Genomic DNA, 17273 nt, shown 5'->3' with positions numbered 1-17273 from the left:
TATGTGATATGAAAATAAATACGTGCATATATAGATATCTATATGTTGGATTGGATGACACAATTTTTCGTTTTAACTAATGGAATATGGGCAATCAAAAAGTTCACAGACTGCTGGGGCCCCCGAGTGGCTCAGTTGGTTAAGTGTCTGACTCTAACTCTCAGCTCTGGTCTTGATCGCAGGGTCGTGTGTTCAAGCCCCATATTAGGCTCCACACTGTGCTTAGAGCCTACTTAAAACAAAAAACAAAACAAAAACGTTAACACAATGTTACTTTAGATATTCAATCCCTGTGCTCAGCTAGAGGCTACCAATAACCTTCTAACCTTGAGCTGATATTAACAGTTTCATCTACTGTCCAGGAAAAAAATATGTAAGGAAGTTCCTTTAGTTTACCTGTTTGTATGCTGTTTTAAGATTTCAGCTAAAGTTCAGTGTAGTGTTGTAATAAAGTACACTGCCTTAGGAGCGTTCAGCCTTTGTTTCTAATTCTGGCTTCGCCACATACTAGCAGTGTGAACTTGGACAAGTCAGCCTCTCTGGGTCTCAGTTTCCTCATTTGTAAAATGGGATTAATATTAGTACTTACTTCAAAAATGAGATAATTCTTGTGAAACACTTAGTAAAATGGAGGGCATATACATCATAGCTGCAAAAGGACCTGGTCTAGGAATGTTAATCAGCTGGTGACCACTTCTTCCTGTGCCCGTAGCAGACATCACTAATTGATCTCAGGCTTTTTCCTTCTGGACTTAGACTAGACCTCAGGATTAGGTCACATAATGATTTTTTTCCCCCGGGGGCAATTGCAATCTCTGAAAAGCATTTGCTACTACGAGAAGCTGCTAATGTACAGAAACAACCTTGTGGACTTTCTAGCAGCAGGAGAGATCCCAGTGAGACTTGAGGAAGAGCTTTTCCTATTTAGGATCCCAGTGGGATGTTATCAAGCAGGTCTTTGAAAACTTTCCTCTAGGGATTTTTGGGGCTATGGCAACAACAATGAGGATAATGCCTCACATTTTGAGCAGTGCTTTATAGTTTTCAAAGCACTTTCATGCACATTTTCTAACTTCATCTTCATAGCAACCCTGCCTGGCAAAGCAGAGCAGGCAAGAAAAATAGCATTTTTTTTTTTTTAAGTGAAAAGAACCCTAGAGACTTCGTCCAACCTCCTCATTTTATAGACAAAGAAATTGATGCCCAGAGAGGGTGACTTATTTCGGGTAAGCTACTTGAAGCCCAGACACTTGTGTTCTACTTCTTGGTATCACCTACTGTTCCTAGTAAATGCTTAATAAAGATTAGTTGAAAAAGGAATGAATGAAGGAGTGACTCTATAAATGAAGGTAGTTTCTTGTGGCTAAATCAGGACCACTAGAACCACCTATCTGTGATCGGGGTGGCAGGGAACATTTCCCCCCAAACACCCTACCTTATTAATTGCCATTGCTTGTATGTTTACCTGGAAGTACCAGCAGATACCAAATATAAGAAATGGCTCAGCCCAGGTTTTGGCCTTTACCAGAAGCTATAGACTCTTGGGAAGGAAATACTATCATTTTGAGAAAAAGTGTAGGTGGGGAGTCTAAATTCCATAGTGTTGAGTTGGGGATGGGGAAGGAGCATTTGTTGGTGATGTTTTTGAAATATTAGGGTCTTGAAGATTTAACAGCCTCATAATGTTGAAGTTTGCTTTACCTGTGGTTATAGTACTACCTGGGCCTCTTTTCTGAAGCTCTCACCTGTCCTACTTCTAGGACTAAGGGGATCCCACCTCATCCATGTTATGTATTTTCATAAGTTTCCCTTAGTGAGAAAGGGGTTCCATACATGGCTGATCTTATAGGAGAGCCTAATTTGGGTTGGTTCTGTGATACCACGGGGTCACATGGAAATAATGACAGTGCGGTGTCTGGGTATTTGGGATGACTAGACTAGCAACATGAATATTTTCCTAGGCACTAATATGAATTAATTCTCTCCTCTCTTCCTTTTGAATCGAATGCTGACTTTCCTAAGCACTCTAAGGAGGTACAGAATTTAAAGACCGTCAGGAAACAACAGTTGGGAGATGAGGCAAAACATCTACAAGTGAGGTAATTAAGGGATAAGTTGTAGATCTGACCAGGATTAAGATGGGGCAGAATTATAGCATTAGAAGTTCACTGAAGGAGTTCACTATGGGCTATAGCCTGGAATTTGAACTGGATGTAGAAGAACAATATCTATACTATTTACCTCATAAAGCACTTATTACATGCCAAACACTATTCTTAGTAATTTATAAATATTGATTCACTTAATCCTCATAACAAACTTATCAAATAGATACTCATCACCATTTTATAGGTGAGGAAATTCAAGTGGATGAAGCTTAAGTAACTCACCAAAAGCGGGGGTGGGACTTGAACCTAAGGCAGCCCAGTGTCCAACATCTTAGTTACTACTGTGCTACCTCTCTCTTGGAGTAAGGAATTTGGAGGGCAGAGGGCAGGGTAAAGGTGTGGGCAACAAATGAGGAAAGAATATTTATTTATTTATTTATTTATTTATTTATATTTTAATTTTTTTAAAAGATTTTATTTATTTATTTGTCAGAGAGAGAGACAGAGCGCAAGCAGGGAGAGAGGCAGGCAGAGGGAGAAGCAGGCTCCCTGCCGAGCAAGGAGCCTGATGTGGCACTTGATCCCAGGACCCTGCGATCATGACCTGAGCCGAAGGCAGACACTTAACCGACTGAGCCACACAGGCATCCTGAGGAAAAAATATTTACAATGGGTACAGTGTACTCAGGAGAACCAGCTGGGTTGGAGTATAGAGGTTAATACTGGGAATGCCAGCAGAGAATTATGAAAATAGGTAAATAGGTTTGGGTCTGATTATAGCTGGTGGTGATTAGAATAGAATAGAACAGAACAGAATAGAATCTGATAATAGATTTGTGGTGGTTTTAGGTTTTAGAATCCATGGATTCTTTAATATTCCTCCCTTCAAGAGGTGGAACTTGATTGCCCTCCTCTTAAGTATAGAGTGACTCACTTCTAACCGAATACAGTGGAGGTGATGGTGTGTGACTTCCAAGACTAGGTCATAAAGGCATTGTAGCTTCCTCCTCTTTGTCTCTTGGGTCTCACTTTGTGGGAAACCAGCTGCCAGAGTGTGAGGACACTCAAGAAGCCCTATGGAGAAACTCACCTGGTGAGGAACATAGGCGCCTGCCAACAGTCGTGTGAGCAAACCTTCTTGCGAGGGGTTCCCCTAGCGTTGGTCAGGCCTTCAGATTACTGTAGACCTGGCCAACAACTTGACTGCAATCTCATTTTGACAGCTTTTTCTGGATTCCTGAACACAGAAACTGGAAGATAATGCTTGTTTATTGTTTTAAGCTGCCAACTTTGGGGATAATTTGCTATATAGCAATAAATAACCAGTGCAGCCCTTGGTGCTATGTTGAGTTTAGACTTTATCTTATAATCCTAGCCCCATGCTTCATATCGAGTGCCTGGTTGATAAATGGGTCCTAAAATGAATTAAAGATGATAGGGAGCCACTGGACATTTTTGAGCTGGTGAACAACATGATGACAGTACGCTTTTAGAAAAATTAATGCAGAGTGAGTGGGCAATGAATTAGGGGTGGAGGACATTTGTGGTAGGGGGGCAATTCAGTCTGTTGAAATGACTTAAGCATGTAAGGGTTAGGTTTAGGGTGAGGGGAAGGAACAAAGCAAATACAAGTTCCATGAGAGTCTGGCCTTTGCTTTTTCTTTACCACTAGAGCCCCAGAGCCTTGCACAGCACTTAGCACATCACAGGCATTCAATAACGTTTATTGAATGAATGATTGAATGAGTGAGTGAGTAGGTGGGTGAATGAATTGGGTGAGTGAATAAAAAAAATAGAAATGTGGTGCTCCAGAAAACTTTGTTTCTACTTTTCTTTAGAAATGAAAACTCTCCAAAGATTCTATAGGTAATATCTCGAGTAGATCTCAGTGACCTCAAACTCTATTTTCTGTTTCTGTGATCCTGATTGGGGCCAGCTTGTTTTCAAAGCCCATTCTCATTCTGAAGTTGATTTTAAAATATTCCTTTTCTTTTCATATCATTCATGCCACAAACATTTACTGGGCATCTATAATATACCTGGCATTGTGATGGGCCCCAGGGGGAGAAGATGAGTGAAGGATGGTCCTGTGGTGCTTCAGTATTTCTTTCTCTGCTTTTATCTCTAGTCATCTCAGAAGTTTATTTTTGAAATAAAGATTCATTTTCTTAGTGGAATTCTTAAGTGGGGAGTGATGAGATGAATTCGGGCTTTTAGGAACTGCTTTTAGAACTTGTGGATGACTTCCACTGTTTGCTGCTCACCCTTGCTGATATGCCCTATTAATATTCAAAAGCTGTCACTTTATTTTATCTTTGTTCTTTAGTAGACTAGACTGCTGGCTGGGAGAACCTGGTTTGTCTGGGTTAGTCTTGTCAAACTGTTGGGTAGGACAAAAAGAGACATGGCTCAAGGTTGTTAGTGTTTTAAAAATTTGGGGGGAGTTTCTGCATATTTCTCTTGGTATCACACTCTATTTAATTGACTTCTGTTCCCTTTTCTTGTAAATAAGATTCAACATTGTTAGGAACAATCCCAGGCATGGCCTGCTGTTGAGTGGACAGTTGCTAGAGCGCACACAGTCTGGATTTAAGGCTGAGGAAAAGCCCTAGGGATGACATTTATATATCAAGGCCATAGTCCTCTTTAATAGCAGTGACTGGAATGTTGTGTTAGAAAGGATTCTAACGTGTACTTGAGCATGGTAGGAAAGAGCAGTGTTAGTGACGGCTGCCCAAGGGCAAAGGTATGGGGACTTGCAGCAACTCTTTGGAGGAACTTTTGAAAGGCTGGGCATTCTTTTAGATGTTCCGGGTAAGAACCAGATGAATGGAGGCTAAGAAAATTTTCATTTCCCTTGACTAATCTTTTCTCCACCTCTTTATAATCTTCTCTTTCACTATTGCCTTTTCTCCCTGCTCCTACTTCCCTGCTCTTTCTTCTCATGCTCCGATTATTTCTCCTTTTCTTCTCCTTCTGCCTCCACATACCTCTCTTTCAGCTGATTTAAAGCGTACCTCCCCACACCCACCCAGCTACACACATCTGACATAGCTATGGCTCTTCTGGGCTAGTCTAAATATGTTCAGAACTATGTAGTGGTTCGGGTGACAGAGGTCAATAGCTTTACAACCCCCTAGGCTCTGTTTTGCCTCTAATCCCTCTGGCCTTGATATGCTGGCAGAGGTACTAAAGAGGCCAGGTCATTGGATTTGAAAGGCCACGGTCAAGTACAGGGCCAAGAAGGAGCTCTCAACACGAGGAAGATGTACACACATGTAACCCTTTGCTTCCCCTCTCCACACTATACATAGACAGACAAGCAAGTCTCCCCAGAGCCTCTCTTCTCTCTGGTTCTTCTCATCAGAATTAAATTCACTTAACATTTTAAAAGAAAAAAAAATCTGAAAATATTCACATACTAGACTCTAAAGGAGGAACTGTGTTTCATTTACATTTGCTTTCCATTTAAGTCAAGGTGCGCATACTCAAAGCTGCTTCCTCTAGCAGAGGCAGACTCAACTATTATCATAATGCTTCCTTTTTTTCCCTTCTCCCCATTTGATAACCACATTTTACTCTTAAATATTTAGTTTTCTTTTATTCAATCTTTTAGGTTACTATATTGGAACAGAAGGGAGCGGGGAGACAGTCTTTTTTTCATCCCAGTTGATATTCATCTGTCTGCCTAAAATTTTTTTTCTTCCTTTTTTTTTTTTGTCATTTACCACCATTTTGGCTGGTGGATATAGGTTTTTTTTTTTTTTTAAACTCTAAGCACATTGAATGTCTTTAGGCTTGCATGTTAGACAGGAGACTGATAGGATAATGATGATGGAATGTTAAATGCTATCTATGTAAATCAGCTCCATCAATGGGTACAAGATTCAGCTACTTTAGCCTTTTTTTTCTGACATACATTTTCATTTTTTTTTTTTTAAGGAGAATAATATTGGATTGTTATTAACCTACTTTAGAAGGATCTTTGTATTACCAGACACATTACTATTTTGCATAAAGTCATATTAAATTTTGGTATGATGTACAACATGATTTTCTCCTAAATGCTGCTTTTAACCTCCAAGCAGTTTCTTTTGTATTTTTGGTGGAAGATTGGTTTCTGATAGCCAGAGCCCAATTGGGAAGTAGGAAGGAAAAAAATGAAGATCTTTACATGCTCTCTGCAAGCAGGGAAAAGCAACTTATATTTTCTCCACTTATTTGAAGTATGTAAATCACCTGGGTAGATTCTAAGAGTGATTATGTTTTGAGGTGATCCGTGAAACCTCTGCTTCATCTTTGGGTTCTAGAACACAGCCACTAAGAGCTAAGTTTGAAACAGGATTGGATTTGATCAAGGGTATGAGAATGGTTATCAATCTTGGTTGCAAGTAAGATAGGCTCTAACTCAAACCTGGTTATAAACTAGAATACATGAGGTTGCAGGTGGCCTCAACGGTGGCCTGGAAGTAGGACCTCAAGAGATGCCATTAGGTTTCTGTCTTTTCTCCCTCCCCCTTTCCCATCTCTCTTTTCACATCTTCCTCTCCCTGTATTTTTTTTTTCTCACTGCCCATTTTTACTTTTCTCTCTCTCTGATTTATCTCTTTCCCTTCACCCCTCCCTCTCCATCTTTCTCTCTCTCCCCACATCACTCTCTCCATTTTCTCCCCTCCATCTTTCTCTCACCCATTTCTACCCACATCTCCCCCATCTTTCCGTCTCCCATTTTGTCTTTCCTCTCTCTCTCCTCGACCTCTCTCCCCTCATTTCTTCTCCCCAACCTCTCTTTCATTTGTCTTTCTCTCATCTCTCCTCCAACTCATTTTCTCTCTACCCCATCTGATTCTCTCTCCTCTACACGTTTCCCATCTCTCAACCTTTTCATACAGACTATGTAGCTGTTTCCTCCACATAGTGGGGGACATGGCACATGTGGCGCCAGTTTCACATGTTACCAGCTTGATGACTTCATAGCAAAAACAACGCTTCTCCCCTAGACTCCAGTTTATGTAAATTTCAGAGAAGTTTTTCATTAACTTGGCTTGGGTTACATGCCTACTTCTTGGAATTAATTCACTTACATCAGAAAAATAAGAAGATGCCTCATGTAGGTCAAATGCCTATCTCTGTGGCCAGTGGTGATGAGGGTAGGGGCAAGGTGTTAGGATTGGCAGCCCTATAACAATCACTTAGAGTAGGAAAGGGGCCTTCTATTGAGGAAATGGAAGTGTTATTAACAGAAGAAATAGGAGACAGACTCTGGGCAGACAAGAACAGCAGATATCTACCACAACCAACAAGACAGGGTTATGGAGAGAAGAGAACAGTTCTCCATACCACTATCTTGTTCTGGCCAGAAAATGTATTCTGGTAAGGGGGTAAGAGAGTTATATTTCTTGCTAGTGCATGTGGATTATCCTTTCTTTTTGGTCTTAGAGATCCTTCCAGCTGGTAGAAAAGACCCAGTTTTTAATCCTGTCAGTGACCTTTCCTCATTGTCACTTACGTCTTCTACCTCCCAGTCCGTTTTAAGGGAATGCCTCAGGTGAGTCAAAAAAGTCACACATCTGCTACCCTTGGTCTCTTGCCCTAGGCTGTTTCTCATTCTAATTGTACTAACTCCACCCAGTTCCTTGGGGTTTCTTAATTCCCACAGCAGACATGAGCTAAACCCTCTTTATCCATGATTCAGCCTGAAACAGGTGGGCACATTCCAAAAAAATAAGCAAAAAACAGGAATAAAATAATCACAATTCAGGAAGGAATAATATAATTCAAGGACGTTTCAATATTGTAATGGGCAATTTGGGGGACTGGAGTGTGAAGGAGCATATTTAGTCTCATGGTGCATCAGCAGTTTGAACTGACTTACAGAGACAGAGATGGGGACTACAATAAGATGGGGAGAGAACAGAAAGTGAAGCCAGGAAGCTACCGACAGTCCCTTTGCTTTCTTTGCATTAGGCTGGAGGTGAATGTCCTTCACTCAGTATAAACAAGCCAGGAGTTGGGAGCTTGGGTGGGGAGAATGACAAGCACACCTTTAATTGGTATGGAAAGCATTTGGTTGGATTTACTTGCTTCAAAATGCCTTAACTTAAGAGAGCCAACCCCCAAAACGAGTTGAGGCCAATTCAATTTCTCCCTGATAAATAGAGCCAGGAGAGTTGACTATGTGCGTCAACGGAGAAACCAACCTCATGGATCCTTCTCAAGATGTTTATGGAAGGAGGTCATGGGGCAAGAGGGGAAACTGGGCTCAGAGGGTGGTGCTGAGAGCTCTATTTCCTCCACCAGGATGTTAATAGCAGTTTCTGGCTGAGCTTGTGGCTTGAGCTGCCCATTTTGGATTTGGCTGATGACTCTTTTGGGCAGGCTTTGCGCCTCTGCCTGTTTGTGTTAGAATGCGACACATGGACGCAGCAGTCAGCCAGGTGCCAACCATGTAATCTGACACCATATGTTCCCAAGTCAGGAGAGAATAGAACAGATTTTTTTTTTTTTTATAATTTTGGAAGTAGGTTAATTACATTCATCTATATTTTCGGCTCTGAGGGTCACAGATGTGAAATTATTCCTGACATATTTAGGTGGTCATTCATGACCAAAATTATTAAGTATGAACTTTACCATTTACAAGATGGGGCAAAGAGAATATTCTTAGAGTGAGCCACAGCTCAAAAAGATATTTCCTTAGTCATTGGCATCACTTTTAAAAATGGATTTAAAGTGTTTTGAGGGGAAATCAGTGGTGCTCATTTTATCGGCATCCTTCTCTGCCCAGATGTTAGTTTGTGATATTTAACCGTTTTTTCACTGGATATTGATGGATGGAGTCAGCTGTGTCATTTTTCTGTGGTTTTTTGTTCTTAAAGTTTAAGTATCAAAGCCAAACTTTTGACTAAAAAATGAAGTCTATTTGATTCAGGGCATTTAACCAATGCAAGCTAATGACAGTCTTTCACATGGCTAACATTTGTTGAGAGTTTAATCAGTGCCAAGAAGGTGCTGAGATGTTTACATGCAATATCTTATTCAATCCTTGAACAACTCATGTGTCAGGAGCTCTTCATTATTCTCATCTTATAGTTAAGATGTGGGATATGCCTGTTATCTTGCATTAGCTGTTCTAGGTGTGTACCTTACACTTCTCCACCCTGTTTGGGACCTAGAAGGCTGACAGATAAGGATCACATCCCCCACTCCCCTGCCCTCTGGCTTACTTTTGGGTTTGGCCAGTGAAGATCCCTGATAAGGAAAGCTTCTTAGCTTTCCTTAGAAAGAAGGATAGAAGGAAGAGAGTGACCTAGAACTAGAGTAGTTTGGATATAAACCCAACCTCTTTACTCTGAGTAAGCTAGTAAGCATCTCTGCTCCTCAAATTTTTATCTCTGAAATGGAGATGAGTCTACCTATCTCTTGGGTGGTGGTGTGGAGGGTTAATTTAGATGCTGCATGGGAAACTAACTAACCAGATTTATCCATTGTAATGGTATGTTTTTCCTTTTCCTTTGCATTGTACAAGTAGTCTGTGGGGTGATATTTTGCACCTAGAATGTGTTCCCTAATGCAGCAGATGCCCATATCCTGTCCAGATCTCTTAAGTCCACCTGGGTCGTCACCTGCATACAGTGTATTCTGCCATAGCTACTTTTGTCTTCTTTGCCCGAGGGAGTGTGCTTTGCCTCGGGAGGAGCAGGCCCGAATGCCAATATTTCCATTGATTCTCATATTTTAAGTTTTTTTTAATTCATAATTTTGCAAATTTCATAAAAATTTGAATTTTGTCAAATGCCTTCTCAGTGTATATACTTCATATGATTTCCCCCTTTGATTTATTAACATGGTGGATTATATAAATAAATCTCCTCATGTTGAACTCTTTTTGCATGGCCAGAGCGTTACTTTCATTGGCTGTTTGGTTGTCTTTGCTAATCAATTTATTTTGATGTCCATGTTAATAAGTGAAGTTGGTCTGTAGTTTCTTGGTGCAATTTTTACCAGGTTCAAGTATCAGTGTTATACTTGCCTTATAAAGAGAATTGGGAAGTTTTTCTTCTTTTTCTATTCTCTGGAACAAGTTAAATAACATTGGGATTATGTTTTCTTTGAAGGTCCAGTTTCTATATGAAATTATTTAGGCCAGCTGCTTTGTTTGCTGCTTTGTTTTCTTTTCTTTCTTTTTTTTTCAGATTTTATTTTTTTATTTGAGAGAGAGAGAAAGTGAGAGCGAGTGAGCACGAGCGGGGTGAGGGGCAGAGGGAGAAGCAGACTCCATGCTGAGCAGGGAGCCCGACCCGGGACTCGATCCCAGGACTCTGGGATCATGACCTGAGCCGAAGGCAGCCACTTAACTGACTGAGCCACCCAGGCATCCTCTTGTTTTACTTTGTGGTAAGCCTTGATAATTTTTTTTTTCTTCTAGGAAATTGTCCAACTTTTGTCTACTGGGATCACTTTGGTGAGTTGTATTTTCTTAAAATTATACATTTATTTAGGTTTTCAGATTTATTGCACAGAATTATACAAAGTATTTTCTAATGATGTTTTCAGTTTTGTTTGCTTTTCACTGTTTCTTACTTTGTATACTTGTGTTTTCTCCCATTTCTTTTTCTTGACTAATTGAGCTAGTGGTTTGTTTATTTTATTGATTTCTTGAAATACCAGCTTTTTAATTTATTAGTTTTACCTTTTTGTCTTTTCTAAACATTGTGTTTTGTTATTTGTTTTCTTCCTTCTGCTTTGTTTTGGTTTATTTTGTTCTTTTTCAAACGTCTGATTTGGTTGTTTAATGTATTTTTATTCTTTCATCTTTACTACAGATGCTTTAGTTGTATTTTATAGATTCTGACATAAATAGTTTCTAAAATGATCACTATAATGTTTTCTTTATCACATATAAAATTTTCATGCATATTTGAGCCTCTTTCTTTTCTGTCCTGTCTGTATCATTTGTCCATCTTTTATTTTCTTAGGATCAAAAATTTTAAGTTACTACAGTTTTAGTTAGTTTGTAAGAACAGTATTGATTTTGTGTATTTCTTTTATAAATGACCACTTTATTAATGTTTTTCTTGTTTCTGTTTTTTGTTTATTCTTTTGCGTTTTCTAAGTGTGATATCACATATGCACATAATGACAAATTGTACGTTCATTCTTCCAATAATTGTATCTCTTATTTTGTTGATTTTAAATGCACTGGCTGGCACTTTTAGAACAATATTAAATAACAAATATAAAAGAATGTCCCCAGGAGTGGGGGGATGGGCAAAATGGGTGAAGTGGAGTTGGAGATACAGGTGTCATTATGCAGTGAATAGGTCACAGGGATAAAAGGTGCAGCGTAGGGAGTATCATGAATGGTATTGTAATACTGTTGTATGGAGACAGATGGTAGCTACACTTGTGGTAAGCATAAGCATAACATATAGACTTGTCAAATCACCATGTTGTATACCTGAAACTAATATAAAATTGTGTGTTAACTATACTTAAAAAAAAAAGAATGTACCCCCTGTCATATTGCTGGCTTTAATGGGGATGCTTCTAGTGTTCACTAGTTAGTATGGTTCTTTTTTTTTTTTAATATGATTCTTAATTTGGGGGGATATGCATGTCTTTTTTCAAAACGTAGGGTGTTTTTTTTTTTTAACTTGGAGATGGATTTAAATTTTAACAAATGCTTTTGACAGTTTTCTTGGTAATCATAGTTTTCTCCTTTGACTTATTTATATGATGAATTTCATTAATGGATTTTCTAAGATTAAAAAATATTTTTAAATTCCTGGAATGAATCAATATGCATAATGTACTGCTGTTACTCTCATTGTTAACTTTCTATTTAGGACTTTACATTAATATTTTTAAAGTTAGGTTGGTTTGCATGTTTTCTATTTGTAATATTTTAGTTGTCAAAAATTTAATTCTTAATGGATTTCTAATAGTCTATCACGTGGATATGCCACAAATTAATGTCACAATGATTCCTTTATATAGACATTTATTTTGCTTCTAGTTTTTCAGCATAGTAAATAAGTGACAATGAAGAGTCTTGTTAATCCCTGCTCCTCAGTCTCAACTCATTCACCACTTCCTAAGAGAATCCCTTCCTGACACTCTGACTATACCAGATCCTTCAATTATCTGGAGTTGTCTTTTCTTCACAGAGCTTGGTATGCCTATAATTTACATGGACTGTGTATTTAGCTGATTGCCATCTGTCTTCTCCTACTAGGTGGTAAGTGCCATGAAGTCCAGGATTGTGTCTGATATTGCATCTTTCAAGGAGCTCTGTGCCTGGCCCATAGTATGTGCTCAATAAACATTTTCTGAATACTGATTACCATCTATCTACATGCATTTACTTCCAAGGAGGGTAGGCTTATTACATAGAGGGAAATTTTAAATTTAACTTTATTTTCTGTGTATGTTGAGATAACATTTTGGTTGGAGCCGGGGATGAACTGGATTGTTTTCATAATAGAAGAGAGAAGAATTTGATTAGAGTTGAGATGGTGGAGAAGGGGTAGGTGGACACGAGTTAGAAAGGCTGTGATCTGTGAGAGGGAAGCTGAGACACAGGCCCTAGAGCTGGTGGTGAGGAGAGTAAAGAGTTTTGGAGAAAAGATTTTTCATGTGAAATGCCATACAATGGGATCTTTCTCTACAACTCTGAAGTCTTCAGAAAAGGCTATTCAGCTTATCAAGTGCTTAGTCTGAACAGATTTCTTTTTGTTTTTTAAAAGATTTTATTTATTTATTTGACAGAGAGAGAGCACAAGCAGGGGGAGCAGCAGAGGGAGAGGGACAAGCAGACTCCCTATTGAGCAGGGAGCCCGATGCAGGGCTCTATTCCAGGACCCCAGGATCATGACCTGAACCGAAGGCAACCGCTTAACCTATTGACCCACCCAGGCGCCCCCTGAAGATTTCTTACGAAAATCATTTTTGTGAAGCTAAGACAGAGTTGGTTATTCAGTAAGTAAGTACAAAGATGACACTGTCATCTGAGTTTCACCAAGATTAAGTTTAACAGAGGGAAATGTAAAGCCCTCATATACATTAAAAAAAAAAAATCAGTTGTCCGAATAGAGGTTAGAGGAGCACCTGCTTTTGATAACTTTCTCTTTGAAAACATGAACGATTATCTGAGTGCAACATGAACAATTTCTGTGTGGTCAGTATTAAAACTAAACCAATAAATGCAGTAATTAATTGGAGCACAGAATCTTAGTCAAGGTAGGTCATAGTTCTACTTTAGCCTATTGGTCAGACTACATTTAAAGTATTTTTTTCTAGGCCTTTACTTTAGTTTTTGGCAGACTTGATAGAACCCAGAATGCTACCTTGTAGGGAAGAGTTTGGGAAGCCATGGCCTAAAGAAATGTTTGAGGGGAGTTTAGTCTTAAAAAGAAAAAAATTTGAGGGCCACTTGTTGGCTGTCCTCAAACATGTTGAAGGACTGCTATGATGAAGAGGGATAGACATTGTTCTGTGAGATGCAGAAGACATATTTGAAACGATGGGAGATATTACAAGGCAGAAGATGTAGACTCAATATATGGAAAAGCTTTGTAGAGCAAACTGGACTACACTGCTGTTGGAAGAGGGAGCTTTCTGGATTTGAGGATTCTAGTAGAAGCTTCATGGCCATCTGTAGGAGAGATTGTAGAGATTTCTGCATTGGTTGGGCCGGACACATGACTTCTTCATTCTTTTTCAGTGGAGAGTCTATAAAAAAGGCTAGCTGCCTCACTGCTTGCACTCTTGTTACTAGCTTATTATCTACTTTACCCTGCAGGCTGTAAACTCTGTGAGGATGAGGGCTAAGTCTATTTTGTTCACACTGAATTACCAGGGCCTGGCATAGAGCTTTGTTTTCAATAGTTACCTGGTGAAGTAAAATGAATGGTTGCCATCCTAGGTAGCCAAGGCTACTGGAGCAGCTTAGCTCCAGTGGAACAAAGGAAATTAATCAAGGGGACTGGGTCAGTTGATTTTTGTCTTTCCCTGGACCCTGTCCTTTATGTGCCAGGTATTGAGCCAATAGGAGACCTTTTAGGTGTAGCCTTCCTTACTCCATTCATGAGTTGGCAGAGTGGTTAAGAGCACAGTTTGCAGAATCAGATTCCTTTGCATTACTTTCATAGAGTTATTATGAGGATTGCATTTGTGTGTGTGTGTATGTGTGTGTGTAAGCTGTTATAAATCAGTATAAATTATTTTCTTAAAATTAAGCTGTTGGAAAATATAGGACACATAGTAGGGCTTTGAGTAGTACACATGATGGTGAATTCTCTCCCTATATATAGGAGCTTATGAAGAAGCCCTCTAAAAAAAAATTTTTTTTTCTTCACACCAGAGAAGTAGAAGGCTGGATCTGAGTTCCAGCTTTGCCATAAGCTATGATCTTAAGCAGTTCATTGTTCTCCCTGGAACATCAGTAACATGGGTCTGAAAATACCAATCTTGACTACCTTGAGAATGAAATGAGCTAAAATATGTGGCAGGATCTTGATAACTATGTAGAATAAAATGCATACCTTTAGTTCTATTATTGCTTATATCTTTATCCCTTGCCCCCAATACATATACTTTGTAGTGGGGACCTGGTTCAGCTACTGGTTTGCAGGAAAAGGATTTTCCCATGCTTCCAGGTTTAGCTCTTCTCATAATCCCTTCCTGGGAAGAGGAGGGTGGGGTGAGTACATCTTTTTTGCTTTAAAGTTGATCAGGATTCTCAGGTGTAAGGTCCTAGATCAGAAAGAAAAATTGCTATTTTGATTTCCACACTGTTCTTCCATGCCGTTTCTTTCTCAGTCCCTCTTGAAATTTCCCTAGTTCTCCTGTGGCATAAAGTGAGTCAGAATGGCAAATGAAACATGCAGGAGACATAAATTCCAGGCATAAAATATATATCAAATATACATCTATCAATTGGCTTTATGCTATCTGAGCTGCCCCCAGGGTGTCAGTGGATCAGGTGAATGGATTTCTGCCACTGTGGGTAATTCCGTAAGGTAATAGGGTGGGCCCTAATGCAGTGGAGAGGCAATATTCTCCCAGTTATATATCATGGTTTAAAAGGGGAATTTGTATATTTTGATTTTGCGAGTCAATGAAGTTGAATCCCCAAGGCACTCTCGGAGCTCAGGCTTTCTGAGGCTGTGGAGACGAACTGGCTCAAAGCCAGGAAGGCAGCCCAAAGAGAAGGAAGCCACCTCGACTCCAGAGGCCTGGTCCAGAAAGGCTCAGTCTTACACCCTCCCAGAAAGCTCAAGGTAGAGATAATTACCATATAAATGTTGTATATTTTCCCCATTTAATTGGCGAAGCTAAGTATAATACCAAATAGTGAATTTGTCTAACCAAATTGGAAAAAAGAAATTCGAGCTATTTGAATGACTGGCAAAACCAAGTTAGAGGTGGTCAGTCAACTAGCTCTGCTTACTGTGATGATACAATGAAAGCGAGAAGAAAGATGGAAATGAAGAGAGAAACATGATGAATAGTTAATACTTATTGAGGTAACATTTTATTTTCCAGGTACTGTGCTTAGCACTTTCCATGCACTAATTTAATACTTTCTACAAGTTTCTGAGGTAAGAACTATGATTATCATTCACATTTTATGGTTGAGGAAATTAAGGCATGGAGAGGTTAAGCAACCTGCCCAAGGACCACCTAGTTATTGGTAGAGTAGGGATTTGAAACCCCTCTTAACCATTATACCATATTACTTCCAAAGGAGAAAAGCTCTTTCCAATTTGGGGAATGGTTTTCTAGGCTCCAGGAAGTCTGATGACTTAGGTTTAGAAAAGTTTGATTGGAAATGAGAGTATTAGAAATGTGCCTAGAAGCAAGTTAGTATTTCTTTTTTTTTTTTAAGATTTTATTTATTTATTTGAGAGAGAGAGAGCACATGAGAAGGGGGAGGGTCACAGGGAGAAGCAGACTCCCTGCTGAGCGGGGAGCCCGATGCGGGACTCAATCCTGGGACTCCAGGATCATGACCTGAGCCGAAGGCAGTTGCTTAACCAACTGAGCCACCCAGGCGCCCACAAGTTAGTATTTCTTAATATGCTAATATGCTTAAGAATTGTTTCTACAGCTCTGCAAAATTAGTGGGAGGTAGGAAGAAACCTACTTTGACCTTACTTTAGATAAAATCTCTGTTGGCAAAATTCACATTTGGACTCAGCCCAAGCAGCACAGTTAGGAATTTGACTTGCCTTAGATTTAGGAGATTTTAAGATTCCAAAAATAGGGTCCTGTAGAAGGATGCAGACTTTAATTTGATTACTGAAGTGAGCTGTGCTAAACATTCCCTATCATTGAGGAGTCCCAAGTCCGGTACACCGTATGCATAAGTTAATAAACAGGATACAGCAAATGAGTACCTAATATCCAACCTCTTCCTGCTAACAGAACGCAGTTTTATTCAGGCAGTCACCCCTCCCCTATGCAGCCAGTTACCTCAGACACAGCTGATCTAAGTCTCAGATCCCAGGGGTAGATCTGATTGGATTTAGGGTAATCCAGTTCCTCTAGCTTGTGATTGGTTCAACAGTGGGCATATGACCTGATACTGGTTGAATCAGAATTGAGAGGAATTGGGAGAGGAGGGAGAGAGGTTGAGGTGTCTGGGTAAATTTTCTTCTATTTTAAGAGAAATGCTCAGAAAGGTTATCTTTTTCTTTACTCTGGAAATAGCTGTGTTTGTATAGTGATAACTATATATATATATCTCATAGTGCTTTATAACTTTCTGGAAGACCTAACTAAAATCAGCTTAAAGAATATGGGTTATTTTCTAATTTATCACATAACAAGAAGTTCAAAGGTAGGACAGTTCCAGTGTTGGTTATAGGGGCACAAGTTCCCTTCCATCTTTCTGTAATGTGTGTTGGTAGCTTTCTTTGTGGTGATAAGATGGTCACAGCAGCTCCTGGAATCATTTCACACAGGAGAGGCAAGACTGTTCAGAGGCAGGAAATCGGGCAAGTTCCTGACTTGTGTCCCTTTATATGAGTCTGGAAAACATTAGAAGGGCCAAAGCTGACTTCCCCTTACATTGCCAAGATTTGTTACATGTGCATTCTTCAAACAATTGTGGGAAGACAAATGGAATGACCATAATTGGCTTAGATAATTAACCACCAG

At 39.5% G+C, this 17273-nt stretch overlaps 1 long non-coding RNA gene across 2 annotated transcripts in view; it reads left to right on the top strand.

Annotated features, from left to right (window-relative positions):
• LOC123862529 (uncharacterized) overlaps positions 1 to 17273 on the top strand; it is a 430798-nt gene that overhangs the window by 285737 nt on the left and 127788 nt on the right. For both annotated transcript variants that reach the window (XR_010413242.1, XR_010413241.1), the window contains one exon: positions 10537 to 10572. This is a non-coding gene — a long non-coding RNA (uncharacterized LOC123862529). The remainder of the gene's footprint in view (positions 1 to 10536; positions 10573 to 17273) is intronic.

Source organism: Mirounga angustirostris, unplaced genomic scaffold (assembly GCF_029215605.1).
Source record: "Mirounga angustirostris isolate CCGP_5_RB_7025 unplaced genomic scaffold, mMirAng1.0.hap1 SCAF_7, whole genome shotgun sequence".
Lineage (NCBI taxonomy): Eukaryota > Metazoa > Chordata > Mammalia > Carnivora > Phocidae > Mirounga > Mirounga angustirostris.
The sequence above is the reverse complement of the archived record's forward strand: the minus strand, read 5'-3'. Positions and strand labels throughout refer to the sequence as shown.